General features: G+C 40.4%; 1 protein-coding gene across 3 annotated transcripts in view; it reads right to left on the bottom strand.

Moving 5' to 3' along the window:
- The window catches only part of LOC109422376 (NAD kinase), a 156,701-nt gene that overhangs the window by 93,540 nt on the left and 40,339 nt on the right, over positions 1 to 22,822 (bottom strand). The gene's annotated exons all lie outside the window — the stretch shown is intronic.

The raw sequence follows: 22,822 nt of genomic DNA, 5'->3' as shown, positions 1-22,822 counted from the left end.
TCCGGAGGAAGCATCGCGGTGGCGTCTCTTGTACAGCAATATGGAAATAATGGGCAAATACTTGACCATCAACAGCGAGCGTCGTGCATAGCGTCAACCAGAGTCAAGGCCTCCAATCCATTGTGGGATAACGCGTGCACAGAACTCTACCGCAAGAAATATTTGAGGGGTTTCAAGGCATTTTGAGAGTTGTAAGAGGGTTTCATGAGGTTCAGAAAGTTTCAAAAGAATTTTGGGGAATTCTACGGGAGCCTCAGGGAGATTTCTAAGGGCTTTTACGGCGTTTCCAAAGTTTGATAGGGTTGTAGAGAACTTCAGGGTTTGTACAGCATTGAGGGGTCTCCAGTTAGCCTAGTGGTTAAGACTATGGATCGCCAATCTTGAGACGACGGGTTCGATTCCCGTTCCGGTCGGGGAAATTTTCTCGACTCCCTGGGCATAGTGTATTATTGTGCTTGCCTCACAATATACTAATTTATGCAATGGCTGGCAAATAAAGCTCTCCAATTAATAACTGTGGAAGTGCTCAAAAACACTAAGTTGAAGAGAGGCAGGCCAAATTCCAGTGGAAACGTAAAACCATACAGAAGAAGAAGAAGAAGAAGAAGCACTCAGGGGGCTTCATTTGAGTTTAAGGGAAGTCTACGGGTCTTAGAGGGTTTTCTTGGGGTTTCCTAGGTGTATGAATGCCTTTCTCAGCGGACTTCAGGGGATGAGTACAAACCTTATTTATGACACGTTAAGATTAGACATAAGGTTCGTTTACGGAAAAGAAGCGGCGAGGGTGCAAAAGGTAATTCATGGCGTGTTCAAAGGTGAGGTTCTCTCATGCCCCTCTTACGGAAACGCCCTGAAATTTTTTCAAGTCCTTATGAAACCCCCTGAATCGCCCTTCAAGCACCGACGAACCGACGTGACAGTGGTGTTTCAAAACTGTCCCCCCAAATTATATAAATACAGGGGGGTTCGGAGTCAAGCTATCAAAACAACGCGAACCGTTATAGAGGAGGAGGTAGTGTTCGGCTATTTTTCATTATAGCGTCGGGGACAACAAATTTGAATTTATTTGTTTTAGCTGTCACATCGGTTCGTCGGTGCTTCAAGCACACCTGCAAGCTTGTGAACCTAAGCAACCGAAAGTTCGGATAAAACAGCATGTTTGAGCTTCAGTTATTCGAAGATTTTAGGGTAAAAAAGAATCGATGACACAAAGCCCCCCAGAGCTCCCTGGAACCCTTATATGACACCCTGAAGCATCTTGAAACACCTCTGAAACAACCTTAAAACCCCCTTTAAAGCTCTACGATGCTCAACTGAGAGCATCTTAAACCCTCTGAAACTTCCTGGAACCTCCTGAAGGGACCTGATACGATTTAAAACGCCTCCAAATACCCCCTGATATCCCACTGAAGATCACCTGATAGTCTGTGAAACACTCTAACGCCACCGAAGGCTCCACTGAAGCCCCCTAAAATACCTTGAAATGCATTTAAACGCCTCTAGACCCTCCCCTGATCTACTTGAATGCTCTTTCAATGCCCCTAAAACCTCCGGCAACCCTCCTGAAACCCCTTGGAACGACTTAATCCATTGAACACGGAGGGGTCATTATAACCCCGGCGAAGAATCGAGCATGAGAAACGTGTTAGAGGCCGGCTCCAAAGGGTTAAAACACCTCTGAAACCCCCTTGAAACCTCAATGATACTCATCTGAGAACCAGTGAAAGCCCATAACTCTCCTGACACTCCATTAAACTCACCTGAAAGGCTGTGAAACCCCCTAACTCAACTGAAGCCCTCCGAACGAAACGCCTTGAAACGCCTCAGAACCTCCCTGAAATCCTCCTTTTTGAAAGCCTTAGAGGCCTCCTAGAACTTCACGGAACCCCCTTATGAAAGCCTTAGAAATGCCTTGAAATGTCTCTAAATATCTCCTGATACCGCGCACCTGAAACCCCATTTAGAAGCTCATTTGAAAGACTAGAAAGGAATTTCAGGGGTTTCAAAGGGTTTGAATCATTGATCTTTTTAATGCAATTCGGCGATTTCAAATCCATTTGCTTCTGTTTGAGATATGACTTTTTAAAAACAAGTGTTTTTGTTGAAGAAAAATGCCAATACTTTTTAACTATGAGAGATAGAGCATTGAGCAGTAGGGCCCATATAGCCGAGGCGGTAAACGCACGGGTATTCAGTAAGACCATGCTGAGGGTGACGGGTTCGATTCCCGGTCGGTCCAGGATCTTTTCGTAAAGGAAATTTCCTTGACTTCCTTGGGCATAGAGTATCTTCGTGCCTGCCACACGATATACGCATGCAAAATGGTCATTGGCAGAGGAAGCTCTCAGTTAATAACTGTGGAAGTGCTCATAGAACACAAGCTGAGAAGCAGGCTTTGTCCCAATGAGGACGTTACGCCAAGAAGAAGAAGAAGATAGAGCATTGAGCTCTTTGGAAAAAATAAGCATCATTGATAGTTCTAAAAGTACTCGGAACAAAGTTTTTACGAGAGAGGAATAGATTAAAAGCTATTGCAAGAAAACTGAATTTCATGTATCAGCCTAACATGATTGTTTTTAAAAAATATATAAGTTAGCAACCATAAGAGATAGAATAATTCTTTAAAACTTTGTAGAACATTTTGTAAGCGTACATAAAACTATTAAAAAGCAGATGTTTGGAGCATGAGCATGAGCATGAGCATAGATGACCGTACTTTTCGTAGTTGCTACTCCGTGATTGACCAGAACAATCGAAGTTGCACAAGGAACCAACAGACGGAGCTTGGGAGTAGCTTACCGTCCTCAATGTGCATCTTCGAGAATTCCAAACTTTATTAGGTCAATAACGGCGCCGGCCACGTCCTTACGGTCATCGAGGAAGGAAAGGAATGTTATTATGACGTGCGTTGCTTACTAAAGACCGAGATCACCTCTGCGTCTCCACGTCTGTCATGGGAAGGACTTTTAGTTAGTGGGGAGGGGAAAGGGCGCATGATATGAGTTCACTTTGGTAAGTGGAGTGATTCATGCAACCCTATTAATATCAAACCACTTATTTTCATTTGGACTAAAACAAAACACATGCCGACATCGAAGATGACGAACCATTCAGATAGTTTTCGAAGTGCGAAAATTAACGAAAGAGAAAATAAAGTGATTTGAACCAACGTGGCTTTTACTATTAAAAAGCAGATGTTTGGATCAGCTAAACTAGAGGGACCACCCTAATTTCACAATGATGAAAAAAAAGGTCGAAAAATATGAAGAAACTTTCTCAAAGATATCATGTATCTAAAACGTATAGTTTGGGCGCAAACATTTTTAGTTTTGTAAATATGGCTCTGCACCCATTGTGCACTGGTTGCAAAGAAGATTTCTGAGAATGTTTTAGGGTGTCACGAACGAAGACGAAGGGAAGGATTAAGGAGACTTTCAACACTCCACAGTTCCATGGAGCATGGTAGTGTAGAAAAGGATGTTCCAGGATACCCAAGAACTTCCGTGAGTAAAGGCTTTAATATCTACGAGCGTAATCGATGAATTGTTGTTACATTACTAATAGGGTGCAACATCCAACACTGTTCTGCAAAGAACTAATTTCCAAAGATGTTCTTGTCATCCAAAAATTTCCGTGAGTCAAGGCCTGAAGATCTACAAGCAAAATCAATGAATTTTTGTTACATTACTGATGCAGTGTAACATCCTACAGGTCCATGAAACATAGTTTTGTATCAAAATAATAATAAAGTAACATCCTATGGATCTATGGAGCATTAGTCTGTGGCAAACTAACTCCCAAAGATGTTCTTGGTCCGCTAGAAGCTTTCAAAAATAAAGGCCTTAAGATCCACAAGCGTAATCAGTGGATTGTTATTACATTACTGATACCGTGCAACATGCTACAGGTCCATTGATCATGGTTCGGTAGAGATCTACTTTCCAAATGATGATCTAGAAGTCCTCCAAGAACTCTAGGTCATCCAAGAGTAAACGCGAGTAAAGAATTTAAGATCTACAAGCGTAATAAATGGACCTTGAAATGCATTTAAACACCTCTGAATCAGAGATGGAACTTCAAGAACATTATGATGAGTTGACACAGCTCGTAAGCTCATCTAGATGCAAAATGTCGATATCTTTTGTTTACCAATGCCACTAGTAAACCTAGCTAAGTAGATTCTCGTACAAAAATTATTGCGAATTTCACGATTTTGCGGACGCAGGAACTGATTTTGTGAATGTGTAACTGTTACACATTTTTGAGTGATCTGGAAATTATGCACTTATGAGTAGGTCTTATACATTTTAGTGATACGCGGTTTTATCGTGTGTAAGGTCCCCATGAACCCATTTGAAACCCTTAGAAATGCCCTGAAACGGTTTTAAACGCAGTGAACGATTTGAAACTCCCGTAAAACCTTATTAAAGCTCACCTGAAAGCCTGTGAAGTCCTCTAAAACTTATCTGAAACCCCCTAAATGAAAGCACATTGATACGCCTTTGAAACCCCTTGAAATGCTTTGAAATAGACCTGAAAACCTGTGAAGTGCCATAAAACGCCATTAAAAGCTCTGCAACGTCTCTGAAAACCTCTGAAACCTCCTTGGAGCTCATCGGAAAGCTTGTGAAACCCCTTCAAACCTCCGGAAACCTCGCTGAAACTCACAAAAACGCCTTAAATACGCCTCATAACAAGCTTACATGTAAACCTGTCAAAACTCTCCTGATAACCCCTGAGCCCCCAAAAGCCTGCCTGAATCCTTCTGAAGCTCCTAAGAAACGCCTCTGTATCAAGACTGTTGGTCACTGGAGTTTATTCTGGGGGATGCTCTTTAGACATTTCAGGTGTCGTCAGTGCCCGCCATGTGCAGTGACCGGGAAGGAAATTTGCTGACGAAGCACAATGGAGGCAGCCAGGTGAAAGAAGCAGAAACAGGATTACCATAATGGACGATGGTCAAGCAGTGGAACCATCAACACTGGATGAGGTTAAGAAGGCTCTTAAGGAGCTGCAAAATAACTCCCAGACTGCTGGGAAGGACGAGATCTCGGTCGAACTTTATGAGCACGGAAGCAAGCAGCTACATCAATCAATTTTCCACATTGTTGTTAAGATTTGGGAGGATGAAGAATTTCCTACCAGCTGGTTGGATGGCCTAATATGCCCAATCTACAAGAAAGGGCACAGACTAGAGTGTGCCAATTACAGAGGGATTACCCTTTTAAATTCGGCATATAAGATACTGTAGCGAGTCCTGCTTAACAGACTAGACCTCTTGAGGAGTCCTTCGTCGGCGAATACAAGGCTGATTTTCGGGAGGGCCGATCAACTATGGATAAAATGTTTAACCTGTGGATGGTTCTTGATCAATTTCAGGAATATAACTTGCAGAATCATCATCTGTTCATTGACTTTAAAGCAGCGTACAATTCAGTGAAAAAAAGGGATTTGGCAGATAATGGCAGTACATGGTTTTTCGGTGAAACTAATTAGGCTGATACGTGCAACGCTGGCTGGATCGATCAAATTTAAGTATTCGGATGGCAGACGAAGTATCTACATCGTTTGTAACCTTGGATGGATTGAAGCAGGGTGATGCTCTTTCAAATTTGCTGTTCAACATTGCACTCGAAGGAGCGTTTAGAAGGTCTGACCTGACGCTATTATCACACGGTCACACATGCTCCTTGGCTTGGCAGACGATTTTGATCTCATCGGTATGGATCGTAGGGTAGTGGAGGAAACTTATGCTCCTTTTCAGGGAGAGACAGCGAGAATATGCTTGACGATTAACTCTACCATGGCGAAGTACAAGATAGCGGGTAGAGACAGAGACAGACCTAGTGGTGTTAGTGCTGAGGAAGGGACTGATGGGGATGTGCTTGAAGTTGTTGAGAATTTGTTAATCTTGGAACACTTGTGACATGTGACAATGACGTTTTCCGTGAAGTGAAAAGGCGTATTGCAACTGCGAATAGGGCCTTCAACGGATAGCGTAACCAGCTGCCCGTAATTTGCAAACGCCAACGAAATTCGCTCTATATAAGACACTGATTCTGCCGGTTGCCCTCTACGGTCACGAGACGTTTTGAGCACAAAGTGCTGCAGACAATTCTCGGTGGGAAACAAAAAATGAAGTGTTGCGCAGACGCATGAATCACAATTGTACAATGTGTACAAAATTGCGAATATTGTGAAACGTATAAAATACGCCAGACTTCAGTGGGCTGGACACGTAGTGCGAATATCACAAAAAAGAATAGCAAAAAAACAATATTCAGCAGGAGGTCGGCGACTTCGCGGGCGACCGCGAACGAGCTGGCTACATGCAGTTGAAGAAGATCTGCGACTCCTACACGTTCCGGGAAACTGAAGGAACATCGCCCAAGACCGATGACGATGGTGTTCTACTAAACGCTCGGCGTTGGAGTAAAGTTACTTTGTAGCCAACAATAATGGTGTTATGGTGATATATCGATAAACAGATTGATTTAAAAAAAATGAATTATTTTTTGGTCAAAATTTACTACATCTCTTTACTCGAGTCATGCAAATAAAGCGTAAGTAGAGGTATAGATACAGACTCTCGCTAGGGAGAGCGCTGTTGGGTATGATGAATACATGCCGACTAACAATAAGTACACACGTTCGCCACACTCATCGCATGATCGATTGACTCTCTCAACTCCACACAAAGACCTCACTCAGCAGCGCAGTTGTCTCTCACTCATAAATTCTCATCAATGCCTCTAGTAAAACTATAGGACTAGAGTGTTGACCAGCTTAATGGTGGTAACAACAACAGTACAACTTTGCCCCTGACCATTTGCCTCCCCAATCTCCTATCCACCTATCCAATAGGTACGTAAGAAACCGTCACGACCTCAACAACAATTCGCCTTGACGGAGGCTCTCTGAGAGAATTGCGCTTGCGTGAAAACAACTTTTTTTAACGTTGAAGCATTCGTCATTGAAATCATCGTCATCATCAAATATTTGAAAGCAGTTTTTCCGTACAAATCAAACAGTTTTGCAACGAAAATGGATTCACTGCATTCCACATGAGGAATGTAATGCAGTGAATACATTTTCGTGGTCATTGTTTTGATTTACAACGAAAAAACTGCTTTTCTATTTCCGAAAAATGATGACGAATGCTTGAGCCTTAACATGGGAAAGGATAGGAGCTGCATTTTCAAATGCTTCTAATTCTTTATAGATTTTTTTTCAAGCAAAACGTTCTTAATGTTATCGAATGAGATTTTGATACGCTATATTATAGACATAACATTGTGATTTAAAAACTTTTTGTCCAAAACCAGTTATAATGAAGCTAATTGAAAGTATATTGCAAAACATTAACACTTTTTTCAATCTGAAGTCCCTAAAATATTTTGGAAGCATTTGAAAATGCAGCTCCTATCCTTTCCCATGTTAAAAAAAATTGATTTCACGCACAGCGCTATTCTCTCAGAGAGCCTCCGTCAAGGCGAATCACACACTACACTAATGAACCAGTCAGTCAGTCAGTCAGTCAGCGAGTCGGTATGCGGCGGCTTGCAGGTGTTTTGTGGCGGGTATCGGAGCTTATCGAGATTGCTTCGGACGGCCTTTGAGTAGTGTTCCAGCAAATGTGAGTATAGGCATTTATCCACTCTCAAAAGTGCACTACTACGAGCAGGTAGTTTCATAGAGGAGATAGATATAGAACGCACCATTGAAGTGGCTTGTCTTGATATTCGCTAGGTAGTGGATATGCTTATGCAAGAGATGCTTGGCGGTTCACTGATTTCTTTTCCTCACTACTTTACAACACAGTTTAATCGTGTAATGTTAATCTATCATATCACATCACCAAGTTTGGAAACCAGCTTACTGTGCTGTATTATTTGCAGAATAATCAGCACATTGTGACCTTATGCCTAGTGAACTCTCTGCTAAACAGCCAATCATTTCGACGTCCTCCCTTGCACAGACGCAGTGGTCTATACCGTGGGCAAGCGATTGCAATTGTCACTTCCTTACATATCCCCCTGCATTGACATGCAATCACGTAGCACTCGTAGCAGGCTTCATTCTCGCCTAAAACAAATAGAGCACTGCATGAAATTTTCTCCTTCTCTTTCACTCTTACAGAAATTTTGCAAACAACAAGGCCAAGAAACGTCAAAATCCCATACAAAATCAAAACAATGCAGTGACCTATAGAAGATCAACAACACTCGCACACTGAAGATGTATATTTGTTCCAAGGGGCTGTCCATCAATCTGAGAAATCTTACGTGCCATACAAAAATGTGTGGATTCTCATACAAAAAATCTTACGAGGGGTTGTCGAAAATCGCAAAAAAAAATCCCTTACGTATTGAATGGACAGCTCCCAAGCAGCTATCTCATTGGTTCCTTGTGTGAATGTAGCAGATTTAGCGATACTGGAGTAGCAAATACGGTCGGCCAATCAAGCTCGCGAGCTCAAGATTACGCCAAGAAGAAGAAATAATTGTGTACAGTTCAAGGTAAGAAACCAATCTTTCCCAAGGAGGCGCAATCTACTTCACTCTTCCCTACAGCAACGAGTCGAATGGTGTTAAACCGGATGACGGATTGGTTTTAGATTGAGACTCTCCACGGAAGGGCATTTCGGAGTGGAAGAGAATATGGCGTTTGACGGCACGACATTTTCAATGAATGTTGTGTTGTATGTATGTACGTACACCTAATCGAATGGTTCATACAGTTCTGCAGTAATAAACTTGAAATTGAAAATCATCATGCTTCTATATTGAAATTACCCATACAACATAGTGCTTGTCTTATTCCAAAGAATAAGTGTATAACATTCTGACACGCTCTGCTTGGGTGGAAGCTGTTACTCACAGTATGTACTTTGTAAAACGTGTATGATTGAGCCTCGTTTTGAAGAAACATGGTTGATATCGACACGGTTGATATGAATAGCTGGCATACGCGGGTATATCATGCTGTTTGAATTTAACTGTTGCTAGTGGCCGCTAGATGGACTAATTACACTAGTTTACAGCATTTTTGAACTCGGTAAGCTGATGATCATTTTTGGTGTAGAATCATACCCTGAGTTCGAAAACGCGAAGGAAAAAAATTACAGTAGAGCGGAAATTTTTTCGACTTTCCATACAAGGTTGATGATTTGAAATCGATTTTTGTTCTATTTTTAAGCAAAGTCGCTCACTTCACACATCTCATTCTCCGTAATCAATGCTCCGATTGAGCTGAAATTTTTACTGTAACTCGCCTACATATGATATGTCAAATAAACGTCGAGAAAGAATTTTTAAGTTGTTTTTTTCTTATTTAAAAAAATACATTTCTTCAAAAAATTTTGGAAATTTTGCTAAAATTTAAGAAGATCATCCCTAAAACTCGCCAATATCTTGAATTTTATCAATCTGACGCAAAACCTGTATTCAGATGATCGAATGGTACTGTATTCAGCTTTTAATTTATGGAAAAAGATTTAAAATTGGTTGAACAAAACGCATTATATTTGAATTTTAGTAAATTATATATTTTGAAAAGTTGCAAAACTCGATATTGAGCTAAAACTCAAAAACTGTTCCACTTAAAGTTTTTTGAAGGTCGGTTTCGAAATCAGCACTAAATTGTGCTTCAAAAATTTTGGTCGTTGACAGAAGTTCACGACTTTCGTTTTATTTTGTAAACTTGTGTTATTGATTGATATCCCATACAATGATATTCAACGTATGTCGGAGCACACATTCCCCATATATTACGATACAAATCCTTAGGATCAATATAGTTTGCTAACATAACAGGAGACGTTTATTTATTTTTTTGCACCCATAATACTACAGGGGATGGCCAAAATGTTTGGCATAGGCAACTTTTTTTTCTCTCACAAAAAAGTTCAACAAGCTATAACTTTTCATTGAGCGCATCAAAAAATCTCAAATTTTAACTGTTTGTCAACCTATGATGTGTGCATCATTGGTACAAATTTAGAACCGTTAGAAGTTAGAACCGTTCGAGTAAAACACTATTTTTCAGACAACTTATTTTTGAGGTGTCATATCTCGGAAACCAGTGAACCGAATTGCATGAAATTTTGAACGTACACTAATAATATGTAAATGCTTCACAAACTATTAAAACATAGGTACTTTTTAAACGTTGAAAAAGTTATCATGGATTGACACTTTTTGGATTTTTCTCGAAGAAATGTAATTTTTTTACATCAATGTCAATAAATTTTAGTGTTGATATCCAAAGATTTTCCACTTCTGTTCTCAAGATATCTCTAACCAGATATTTTAGAGTCTATTTAGATTGAAGGAAGAACACATTTAGTAATTTTTGTGTGGTATTGTAAATTTGACTTATTTTCCTCTATATGAGTAAAAATTTCTATCCGGTATAACTTAATTTGCCGTGAGAAAATATTACATTTTATAACGTCGTATTAACTATCAATATATTGTTGATAAACGTTTAAAAAATCATTCAATTCGGTTCACTGGTTTCCGAGATGTGACAGTTCATAAATTAGTTGTCTAAATAATAGTGTTTTACCCGAACGGTTCTAACTTCGCGAAAAATTAATCAATCGAGCCCAAATTTGTACCAATGATGCACATAAAATAGGTTGACAAACAGTCAAAATTTGAGATTTTTTGATGCACTCTATGAAAAGTTACAGCATGTTGATTTTTTTTTTGTGGGAGAAAAAAAGTTGACTATCCCAAACATTTTGGCCATCCCCTGTAGTTTACTAATTAAAACGAATGTCAATTGTTACCCATGCAAGATCAACATTTTACATGTGCTGATCTAAAAATGTTTCAATTTGAGTAGAAAAGTTTTAAAGTTACAGCCTAAAAGAATCTTTTACTGTTGTTTAATAATTGAGAATTTTATTTAATTCAAATATTTTACAATATAGTAAAACAGCCCCCCCCCCCCACAATCCACCACGCTTTACAAGATCATTGTCCAAAATCGTCTATTTACTTTGTTAGTTGTGTTTGGAAATAAAATACCAGAAATATGAACCAGAATTATGTTTTGAACGACTTTTTTTAATTGCCGAGAAATGAAATCTTAAGTTTGCAAAGGAATTCTTTAAAGGGATATCCCAAAGAACCTCTGAAATTTCTAGCAGCATTACTGCAAAATATTGTTGAATGCTTCCATGTGGAATTCAAATATAGGAAAAAAATCTGTTAGAAATTTAAATGGAATTCAGCAGAAGTTTTTGGACCGTTTCAGAAAAAGGATCTCACATATTTAAGGGTCCATATAGCTGAAGCGTAAACGCGAGTATATTAATTAAAACCTAGCTGAAGGTGATTTCTAGTCGGTAACTATAAACTTCCTTGAGTTTCTTGGGCATCGAGTTTTTGCGCGTCTGCACAAATCCATATGTTCATTGAGGAAGTTATAGTATCTTTAAAAGTTATCATTAAATCCTAGGCTGAGATTCAGGCGTTATCCAAGTTTCGACGATACGCAAAAAAATAAAGACAGCTATTTGGTTAAGGAGAGGGGCGAGTGTTTTGAGCAGCCTCAGCAAATTTATACCAACTACCTTTTATAATTAAACGTAACACGATGAAATTGAAAATAATAACATTATATTCTAGAAAAGCATTACTGCACTCTTCAGCAGTCACGCTGTTGTATTTTATACATTATGTTGAAAAAACCTCGCCTATTCTACACATATCAGTGTAGTGCTATTAGCGGTTCCAATTACTTGTTTTTCAGATCATCTCAGAACATAATCTTATAGAAACGTTGATTGACGTTTTCCCGGAAGGATCATTGGAAGATTTTTTGAAGGTATTCTCGTAAAAGCCCTGAAACTATCACTGGAAGAAATCCTCGAAGTTCCCTTGTAAGAATTTCTGCAGGGAATCCATGGAGAAATTATTTAAGAATTTCTTAGAGGTATTTCCGGAGAAAAATCCTAGAATTTACCTGAAGGAATTTATGGACAATCCCTGGGAGAATTTCGAAAGAATCTTCTCTGGATGAATTCCTGTAGAATTACGTGGAGAAATGTCCGAAAGCACTTCTACCTTGTAAGTACTTCTAGATTGAGTTTAAATAAGGGCGAAAGTAACATGAGAGAGTTCTCTTCATCGACTCTCTCTTCTTCAGATTAAAGTGACAAGATGTAAGTATGGTTGAATTTTTTGGTCATAAATCGCTAGGTTGCAATGCAATCTAGCGTCTAAGTGTAAAAAAGTTTGATTGAATTTGCATCTTGTCACTTTAATTTGCAGAAGAGAGAGTCGATGAAGAGAACTCTCTCATGTTACTTTCGCCCTTATTTAAACTCAATCTAGACTTATAAGTTTAAAGTAAGTCACAGTGACTGTGTAAAAATTACAGGATACATTCCCGAAAGAATCGCAGGACGACTTTATGAATAAACCACTTTGCAGGAACTAAAGCATTGTCCATTTAGAATCCGGACGGACAAAATCACGTATATCTCAGGGATGGCATAACAAACATAAATGATAAAGCCCTCAAAACAAAGATTATTTCTTGTAGTTTCATGTAAAAAATACATTGAAATTATTTATTTTTATTTCAGATAGATTTGCTCACTTTTTCCGTGTTAATCTCCTTAAAAATCTGCACAACGTTGGTAAATTTTAGCATCAACCCCTTCGGCATGTTAGTCCAACAATCAGGTCGTCTATGCAATTTCCTGAGTGCCTTGACTAGTCTGATTAGGATTCCGAAGAAAAATTTCCAAACATTTTTCTTATTGCGAAATGAGGAATAATTTAGTGAATCGAGGAAACGTGAAATTTGAGTGTATTTCCGTTGATAAACACAACCCATCTGTGACGATACCACTGAACGGCTCCGGCTGCCGTGACAGATCATCAAAATAGGTAAAACCTCTATAGATCCCTCGTGTGCGTTTTTTAAAAGCAGCACACAGTTCTTGAGGCTGTCATCCTTGTATAAATTCGTTCTCATTATCTTGTTTTTAAAAAACGATGCCCAGAGTTCGAACTTCCCGCCAAATCTTCGAATTCCAAGCAGACTAATCAATGAACCCAAGCTTTAATCTTCAGGGGACACTTCCTCATGCCATGATTAACAACATATGTGCACAAATCACATAATAGTTTTGGAGATATTAACATTTTTTGCGACTGTCATACCTGGCCACGATAAATTTTCAACGTGTTTGTGCAAGATTTTTTTCCTTCTCGTGTCTTCAATCTGAAATAACTTTTCCCTCGTTGCAAGGAAATCGATGAAATTTTCACCATTTAAAGAGGACTAGTGTAGGATCAGACTGCTGTAAAAGAATTAAGATTGTGATCATTGAGAGCGTCCCTAGAAAATATGCCTCGCGTACGGATTCTAAGTGGACAATGCTTTATAGGGGGTACTCTTGAAGAAATTAATGGATGGATTCCTAAATAAATCTGTGGATGAACTCCATAAAGATATCTCGAAGATAATTTTGAAAGAATATCTGGATGACTTCTTGGAGAAATTCCTCTAGAAATCCTTCAAGTAATTCAAAAAATCTTCAGGAAATCCAGGAAAAATTCTTGACAGATTACTGAATTTTTGGAACGAACCTCTGAATCAATATTCGAAAAGATCCCGAGAGGAATCTTCTGAAAGAATCACTACAGGAATTCCCGGAGCAATCCCTTAAGGAATTCCTGGAGAAATCCCTAGAGGAATTCTTGCAGGTATGCCTGGAGTTAATACCATACGAATCCTTGAAGGAATTTCTGAAAGTATTTCTGGAGGAATCCAAAAAGCAATTATGTGAGGAATCCCTGGAAAAAAATCTGAAGAAACCGAATGAGGAATCCCTGTAGGAATTCCTTGAAAAAATTCTAAATAGATCTTTGGAGGAATTTCTGAAGGAATCCCTAAAGGAATTCTCGGAGAAATCACAGCAGAAATTCCTGGAGAAATCCCTGAAGCAATTCCTAGAGGAATCTCTGGAGGATGTCATGGAGAATGTCCTGGCGGAATCCCTGGAGAAGTTCCTGTAGGAATTTCTTGGAGGCATCCCTGGATAAATTCCTAGATGGATTCCTGATGGAATCATTGGAGAAACTCTGGGAGGAATCTCCAGAAGAATTCCCTGGAGGAATTCCTGGATGAATCCGTGGAGGAATTTCTAAAGGAACTCCTAGAGGAATTCCTACAGAAATACCTGGAGGAATCGCTGGATGAATTCCAAGTGAAATTACTGGAGGACACCCTAAATAGTTCCTGTATGAATTCAAGGAGCAAACTCTAGAATAAATCCAAAAGGAATTTCTGGATGAATTCCTGGTAGATTCCTTAGAGGAATTCCAAGAGGACACCGTGGAGAAATTTCAAAAGGAACCTTTTGAAACTTCTAGAGAAATTCTTGGATAAATCCTTGGAGGAATCCCTGAAGCAATTACTGAAGGAACCTCAGAAGGAATGCCTAGAGGAATTTCTGGACAAACTCCTGGTTAAATCCCAGGATGAATTCCTGAATAAATCCCTAGAGGCATTCTTGGGGAAAATACCTGGAGGAAATGCTGTTATTCCCGAAGAAATTCATGGAGGAATTCCTGGATCAATTCCTGAAGGAATTCCTGGAGGAATTCCTGACAAAAATTCCTGGGGTGATTTCTGCAGGAAATCTTTGTGGAATTCCTGAAGGAATTCCTAGAGAAATGCTTGGATGAAATGCTGTAGGAATGCCTCGAAGAATATCTGGAATAATTTCTGGATAAATTCCGGGACAAATTTCTGAGGAAATTACTGAAGAAAACCCTGGAGGATAACTGAAGAAATCCTAGAGGAATCTTAGGAGGAATTCATGCAAGAAATCCTGGAGGAATTCTTGGAATAGTTCCTGGATAAACTCGGGGAAGTTGCGGTAGTAATTTCTGAATCAATTGCTGGAGGAATTTCTGAAGGAATTCCTGGTGTTATTCTTAAGAAACCTCTTGAGGAATTCCCGGAGGAAACCATAGAGAAATTTCTAGAGAAACTCTTGGAATAATACTTGGGATTTCTGGAGGAACCTCAGGAGGAAAGCCTGACGGAACTTCTGGAAAAATTCCTGTCAGAAACCAAGGAAGCATTCCTGGACAAATCCCTAGAAAAATTCTTGAGGAAATATCCGTAAAGTAATTTCTGGAGGAATCCCTGGAGGAGAAACTCCTTTAATTATTAATTCCTGAAGGAAACCCTGGAATAATTTCCGGAGGAATGCCTTCAAAAAAACTGAAGGAATTGCTGTAGGAATTTCTGAAGATCTGGGCCAATTCCTGAAGAAATTCCTGGAGGAATTCATGACAAAAATACCAGGGGTGATTTCTGCAGGAATTCTTGGTGGAGTTCCTGAAGGAGTCTGTAAAAATTTCTGGATAAATTCCGGGATGAATTTCTGAGGAAATTTTTGAAGAAAACCCTGGAGGATACCTGAAGAAATCCTAGAGGAATCTCAGGAGGAATTCATGCAAGAAATCCTGGAAGAATTCTTGGAATAGTTCCTGGATAAACTCCAGGAAGTTGCGGTAGTAATTCCTGAATCAATTGCTGGAGGAATTTCTGAAGGAAATCCTGGTGTAATTCTAAAGAAACCTCTTGAGGAATTCCCGTACGAAACCATAGAGAAATTTCTAGAGAAACTTTTGGAATAATCCTTGGGATTTCTGGAGGACCCTCAGGAGGAAAGCCTGACGGAACTTCTGGAAAAATTCCTGTCAGAAACCTAGGAAGCATTCCTGGACAAATCCCTGGAGGAATTTATTTATTTATTTATTTATTTATTTATTTATTTATTTATTTATTTATTTATTTATTTATTTATTTATTTATTTATTTATTCGTCAACAGGTTAAAATACAAACCCCAATGACATGTACGCCCATCTTACTCTAACACAATACATTCTTAAATCTATTCTTATTTACTACACGAGAAACACTAAAGTCGAAAACATCATAACATTGATTAAAAACGCGGCACATACTCTGTAAAGGCTCATTTTGTCCATAATTAGTTCTAGCGGGACGAATGTACAGAAAATTATGAAAACGAAGACTACGACTAGGGACATGAATTCCAACTTGTTCAAGAAGAGAAGCACAACTGACATCACCTTGTAATAGGTCGGCTATGAAGCAAGCTTTCGCAACACTTCTTCGAGATTGAAGTAGCTCAAGACGAATCAACTTGCAACGACTTTCGTAGCTAGGGAGATTGTAAGGATCCTGCCAACCTAGGTGCCGTAGCGCAAAGCGGATAAATTTTCGCTGAATAGCCTCAATACGCAGAGTTTCGTTCTGGTAAAAAGGGGCCCATACAACAGAACAATACCGCTGGTCGAACCAGCGAACAATAAAGTGACTTCAGACAATATACGTCTTTGAACTTTTTTGCAAACCTAAATACAAAGCCCAACTGTGAGGATGCCTTAGAAACGATATAAGCGACATGATCCTTGAAATCAAGTTTAGCATCCATCATAATACCCAGATCCTTTACAGTAGTTTGCCGCTTTAAATGGGTGTCATCCAGGCAGTAGTCATGATGTAAAAGTGATTGTTTTCGTCCAAACGAGATGACTGAGCATTTCGTTACATTCAACACCATCCGGTTTAGGCGGCACCAGTCAGCGAATGCTTCAAGTTGTTGCTGAAGATAACTGGTTTCCCGAGGTCCGTGTATAACGTAGTAAAGCTTCAGGTCATCGGCATATGATAGATTGAAGCATTCCAAGACAGAGTTGACGTCGTTCATGTACAGAAGGAACAAGAACGGACCTAGATGGCTGCCCTGAGGAACACCAGAGGTAACAGTAAAGGGAGATGATTCGTGATCACCTATCTTGACGGACATTGTGCGACCAACTAGATACGAACGTAACCAGGCAAGTACGTTGTTCTTAATGCCTAGCTTGTCGAACTTGGCAAGAGCGATTTCGTGATTCATTTTATCGAACGCCGCAGAGAGATCTGTATATATCGCATCAACTTGGTGCCCCTTTTCAATTTCTTGTGTGATAAACGAAGTGAATGTTACCAAGTTAGTGCTTGTAGACCGTTTGGCCATGAACCCGTGTTGATTGGGCGAAATATGCTGGCTGAGGGATTGGGTCAAATGCTCCAGGACAACGATTTCAAATAGCTTGGACGTAGCACTCAAAGCAGCGATTCTTAGAGAAATCCCTGGAGGAGAAATTCCTGGATTAATTCCTGAAGGAAACCCTGGAAGAATTTCCAGAGGAATCCCTGGAAAATTCCTGGAGGAATTGCTGTAGGAATTTCTGAAGACCTGGACCAATTCCTGAAGAAATTTCTGAAGAATTTCAAGAGGAATTCCAGGAGGAATTCTTGGAGGAATTTCTGGAGGAAACCGTGAAAACATTTCTGGAGGAATCTCTAGAGGAATCCCTGGAGAAGAAATTCCCTGGAAAACTTCCTGAAGAAATTCCCTAAAGAATTTCTGAAGGAATTCCTGGAGGATTTCCTGCTTAAATTCCCGAATTTACCTGGGATTATTTCTGGAGGAATTCTTGATAGAATTCCTGGAGGAGTCCTCGTAGAAATGCCTGGATGGAATCCTGGAGGAATGCCAGGAATAATTTCCGGATAAAATCCCTGGAGGATTTGCTGGTGGATTCCTGAAGAAATCCTTGAAGATATATCTAGGCGAATCTCAGGAAGAGTTCATGTAGGAATCCCTGGAGGAATTCTTGGAATAGCAAGAAAAATGCGATCGATCGACAATCTAAACACTTTGTGGAAGTCTATCCACGAGGTGATCAGTACGGCAGTGAGGGAATTGATAGGCACTGCTTAAAGACGATCTAGGAACGGGTGGTTTGACGAGGAGTGCCAGAGTGTAACGGACGAGAAAAATGTTGCCAGAAGCCAGATGCTGGTGTCGGGAAAACAGCCGTGTGGCTAGCCCCTAAATTAAAGCATTTAAATAAGTGGAGGACTGCACGCATGGGCGATGCACTGGCCGGTTCCGTGTACAAGAGAGTTCGTTATCTTCCGTAACCGATCGCTGATTCAAGTTCAACTGGCTTTCATTCCCAGAGAGGCTGATAGGCCCGAAGAGCAGCGCACTTACGATAGACTATCTTTCCATGGAGTCATGTTGCTTGATAGGGCAGTACAAAATGGGAAGTAAACTCCTTCATAAGCTGAATATTACCACGAGGACGATAGCGAACAAGTACTGTGAGGGAAACACGAAAAGCACTCTGAATAGAAAGTAAAAAAGTACGCGAAACTACTCAAGCCCGTTGAAAAAATACAATCATCTGAGCGAAGACATTCAACTGCAAATGGCCAGCAACAACGGCATGATCACAGTGCACTTGTCTCTCTCGTTAGCCTTGAGGACACTGCGATCCATTTCGAAACAGCTTTTGTCCCGCAAGGCGCAAAATCGACTAAAAACTGGTGCTGATTGCTTGCTCCACAGTAGCGACGTTCAGTTCTGAAAGCCTGTGCCTGTGCACGACGTGCTTTGCAGTCGGGCGCATGATGGATTCCCCTGGACAAAGTGCGTGGTCTTCCGGTAAGGGGCCATCGTACTGTGGATCGGCAGTGAAAGAATCGAGGTACCTTCGGGAGCCGCCTTGAAACACGGACCGAGAAGTCTATTTTGCGCGCGAGCCTATGGTCGCCCAGCGGAGCACCAAAGGCGCAGAAAACATAACTTGAGTTGTGCGGGACTACGGGCGTGGCTCTCTGCGCGTCCATCCATCTCCGGGTGTTGTAATCGGCATGCGGCTACCGGGATCCAGCCTTCACGGCCCCTTGGCACTGTGGCACAACATGCCGTGAATGTGCAAGATGTGACCGGAAGGACGGTGAGCTATGTCTGATCAGGTTGAAGTCAGTGGAAACCCCGATGGAGGACCGAAGCAGTTCTGGCGTGCTAAGGCGCTGTCCATAAACTACGTAGACTCACTTTTGGCCATCTCATAGACTTTTGTCCATACAAAATTTTCGAAATTTGTATGGAGCGTGGACTTTGGCCAGGCCATACAAACTTTAACCACTTTGAGCGCCCCTTAGACTTGATCGATTTTGCTCAAATTTTGATCGTAGTTTCTGGGAGTTCAAAACAACCAATTCATATAAATGCGTAGCACTGCGTAGTGTAGTATGTGTTGTTCGTTGTCTAGTGTAAGTTATGTGCAGTCTGTGTAGCCTTTGGCGGTGTGTAGTGTCTTTTTTATTGAATGAAGCGAAAGGGAATCCAGTTACAATTCCGGAGCCTTTTGGGTATACGTTTGCATTGGCATTTCATCCCGAAAACGGTAGCGCTATTGTAATCATGGCAATATGAATCCTGTTCTTCAGAAAGCCAACAAGAGAGGAAGAGTTTTCTTTCTTGTTTTATAGCCATGGAAGTCTTTCATAGAGAGATATGGTTGGACAGGCTGGTAGAGCATGCATGGTATTAAATTGCTGTGCATATTGCTGCTGATTCGTTATAATTACAGGGTATCTGTCAGGTTTTTTTATGCGGGGGATACATACCGCGTAAACAACGAACCGCGTAAAAATAAACCGCGTTAATTCAAAAATCCGCGTAAAAAAACCGCGTTAATTCAAAAATCCGCGTAAATGAAAACCGCGTTAATTCAAAAATCCGCGTAAATGAAAACCATGTTTTATAACTTTTATCTCAATAATTTCCTTCTTGATTTTATATTTCAAAATGAACTCAACGAATTATTTTAAGACAACATTTTAAGATTTTTGCCTGTCACTCAAAATTTCTACAAGTTACACAAACTGCCAAGCTATTGTTTAAAGGTTTAAAGCTTTTACCGTCATTGATGACGTCAAACCCGACATCAACCTATCATTCACCTATTTTTATTTTGGCCACCAAACCCAACATGGACCCAATACTTGGTCGATGTTGGTCCAACAGTGGTTCAACATTCGATAAAAATTGACCCAACTTTGACCCGACATTTTTTCAGTCTGGCGGAATTTTGCAGGGTTTTCTCGTGTTTCGTGCCTCATTCGAGTGACAATGTATTCAAATGACAAGGATTCGCTTCTCATTTGATAGGTGCTCTGATTGAAAGAAATCGTTTGCAACACTGGTTTAAACCGGTTCGTTGTTAAGACTCCATCTCACAGTTGTCGCATGAGTGTCGAAGTACAGACAGTAAATCATGTTCATTTAACCTTCCGTAACTCGCGCGGTTGCCCACCACCGTCAGCACCACGCTAATGCTGAACACGAAAAGCGAGATTATTTCAACGTGTTGTACAAAATACAACAGCGCGATTGCTCGAGGGTTGATAGTTAAAGGTCACAAAGCATTCTTAGAAAATTTTGGGATATTCCAGGTAATCCTAAGTGTTCTGGAACTCAGTTTTTAAAGTCTATGGCTATGACAGTAGTTTCTCAAGCTAAAAAACCCGGATTGATCCACCTAGTGGTGATAGTGCCTTTCTCGTCGAATATGTACTCATGACGTTTCCGTTGACGTGAGCTGAAATGTTCCTGAATCATGAGAATACTTTACTTAGAATATTATCAGAGCCATCATTGAGTTGACTTTAAACTTATTGATGGCACATATTCCGACGTTGTGTTCAACGTATAGGCAGAGCTGAAAAATATCAGACCTCTCAGTTGACAGCTTGACCTCCTTCACTATCACTGGAGGCCGATCAACACCAAGACGATACAATTTCTTCACAAACACAGATACCCTAACGATTTTCGACAAAGTATTTTCTACACACTTCTACACACGCTATATTTAATTATCACTGGCTACAAGATGCATGTAAAATTTGACAAAAACATGCAAGTAACTGAATTTTTCATACTGAATCCCATTCAACTTTCAACCACATTACAGTGCGTGAGGGAGCAACCAGTCGCACAAAAATTTTACGCAGTCATTTTAGATGCGAAAGAGAATTGAAAAAGATTGTTCGGAGTTATTACGATTAAATTTTTAATGTTCCCATACAACGTACACCTATCCCTCTGCATTATTACACCTCAGGAATCTGAAATGGTGTGATTGGATGAGATCGTCTTAGTTTTGTCAAGGTATCTATCGCTTGCTTTAATTTTTCTCACTTTTGAATTCCGACGAAGCACCCAACGCTAGTTTTTACCGTTTTTACTACCGGTAGTTTCTTATGTAGTCTGAGACTATTTTCTTGCTTACCGTTCATCAGGTTATCGGAAAATCTGCGATTTGACGTGTCGCATGCATGGGTTTGGTTCGCTTCTATATTTGGCCACTTCCAGCGGAACACTCGGAACCGGTTTCGGAACACCATCGGTTATCCCAACTGGTCTGAAATTAGTTTCTTGCTAGCCGTTTATCAGGTTACCTAAGAAGCCGCGATTTGATGTGTCGCATGCATGTGTTTGGTTCACTTAAATATTTGGCGGTGGAGCGGGCCTGGTTTGATGATTAGAACACAAGACTATCATACCAAGGGCCTGGGATCGAATCCCACTCCCGACATATTCACAAAACGTAGGTTCTTCCTTCGGAAGGGAAGGGTCCCGAGATGACCTAGCTTCAAGTTAAAAATCTCGTTAATAAAAACAAAAAAAATAATATTTGGCCACTTCCGGAGGGAACCCGGAACCGGTTCCGGAACACCACCGGTTGTCTCAAATATGGTCTAAAACTATTTTTTACTAAGCATTCAAAAGGTCGCCTAAGGAGCCGCGATTTCAAGTGTCGCATGCATGGGTTCGGTTCACTTTTATATTTGGCCACATCTGGCGGGACATACGGAACCGGGTCCGGAACACTACCGGTAGAATCTTAGGATGTCTGAGACTATTTTCTTGCTTATCATTCATCAAGTTATTGAAAAAGCCGCGACTTGATGTGTCGCATGCCTGGGTTTGCTTCACTGTCATATTTGGCCACTTCCGGCGGGACCTCCGGAACGGTTTTGGAACACCGGTAGTTTCTTATGTGATCTGAGACCATTTTCTTGCTAACCGTTCATCGATAACCGCGCGATTTGACGTGTCGCTTGCATGGGTTTGTTTCATTTTTATATTTGTCCACTTCCGGCGGGACGCCCGGAACCGGTTCAGGAACACTACCGGTTCAGATATGATCTGAGACTATTTTCCTGTTAACCGTTCATCAGGTTATTCAAGAAGCTGCGATTTGATGAGTCGCATGTATGGCTTTAGTTCACTTTTACATTTGGCCACTTCTGGTGGGACCTTCGGAACCGGTTCCGGAACATTACCGGTTCAGATATGGTCTGAGACTTTTTTCTTGCTTACCGTTCATCATATTATCGAAAATGCCGTGGTTTGATGTGTCGCATGCGTGGGTTTGTTGCATTTTCATATCTAGCCCCTTCCTGGGGTACCGATACGGAACGCCTAAATGGCCATAATTCCGGAACGGCTGGACCGATCCGAACCATTTTCAATAGCAAACAATGGGACCAGATTCCGCGTCGAATGAACCGTCGGTCATTAAAATCGGTTGAGATTTACTGCCGAAAAGTGACGTGAGTTCGTTTGTACACATACACACACACATACACACACACAGACATCACCTCAATTCGTCAAGCTGAGTTGATTGAAGTGAACATATAGCCTTTCCAGTACACTTAGTGTACGAGAAAGGCAAAAAGTAACTATACATAATTAGACAGGGTTTAAATTAATAATTATTCCAAAATAGTTTTAAAATATTCCGAACAGCCAGAAATGGACACAATAGACATAATTATTTGATAGATAGATACAATAATAGATATAATAATGTCTGGACATAATAGATTACAAATCG

Source organism: Aedes albopictus, chromosome 3 (genome assembly GCF_035046485.1).
Source record: "Aedes albopictus strain Foshan chromosome 3, AalbF5, whole genome shotgun sequence".
NCBI lineage: Eukaryota > Metazoa > Arthropoda > Insecta > Diptera > Culicidae > Aedes > Aedes albopictus.
This window is presented reverse-complemented; position numbering and strand designations above follow the sequence as displayed.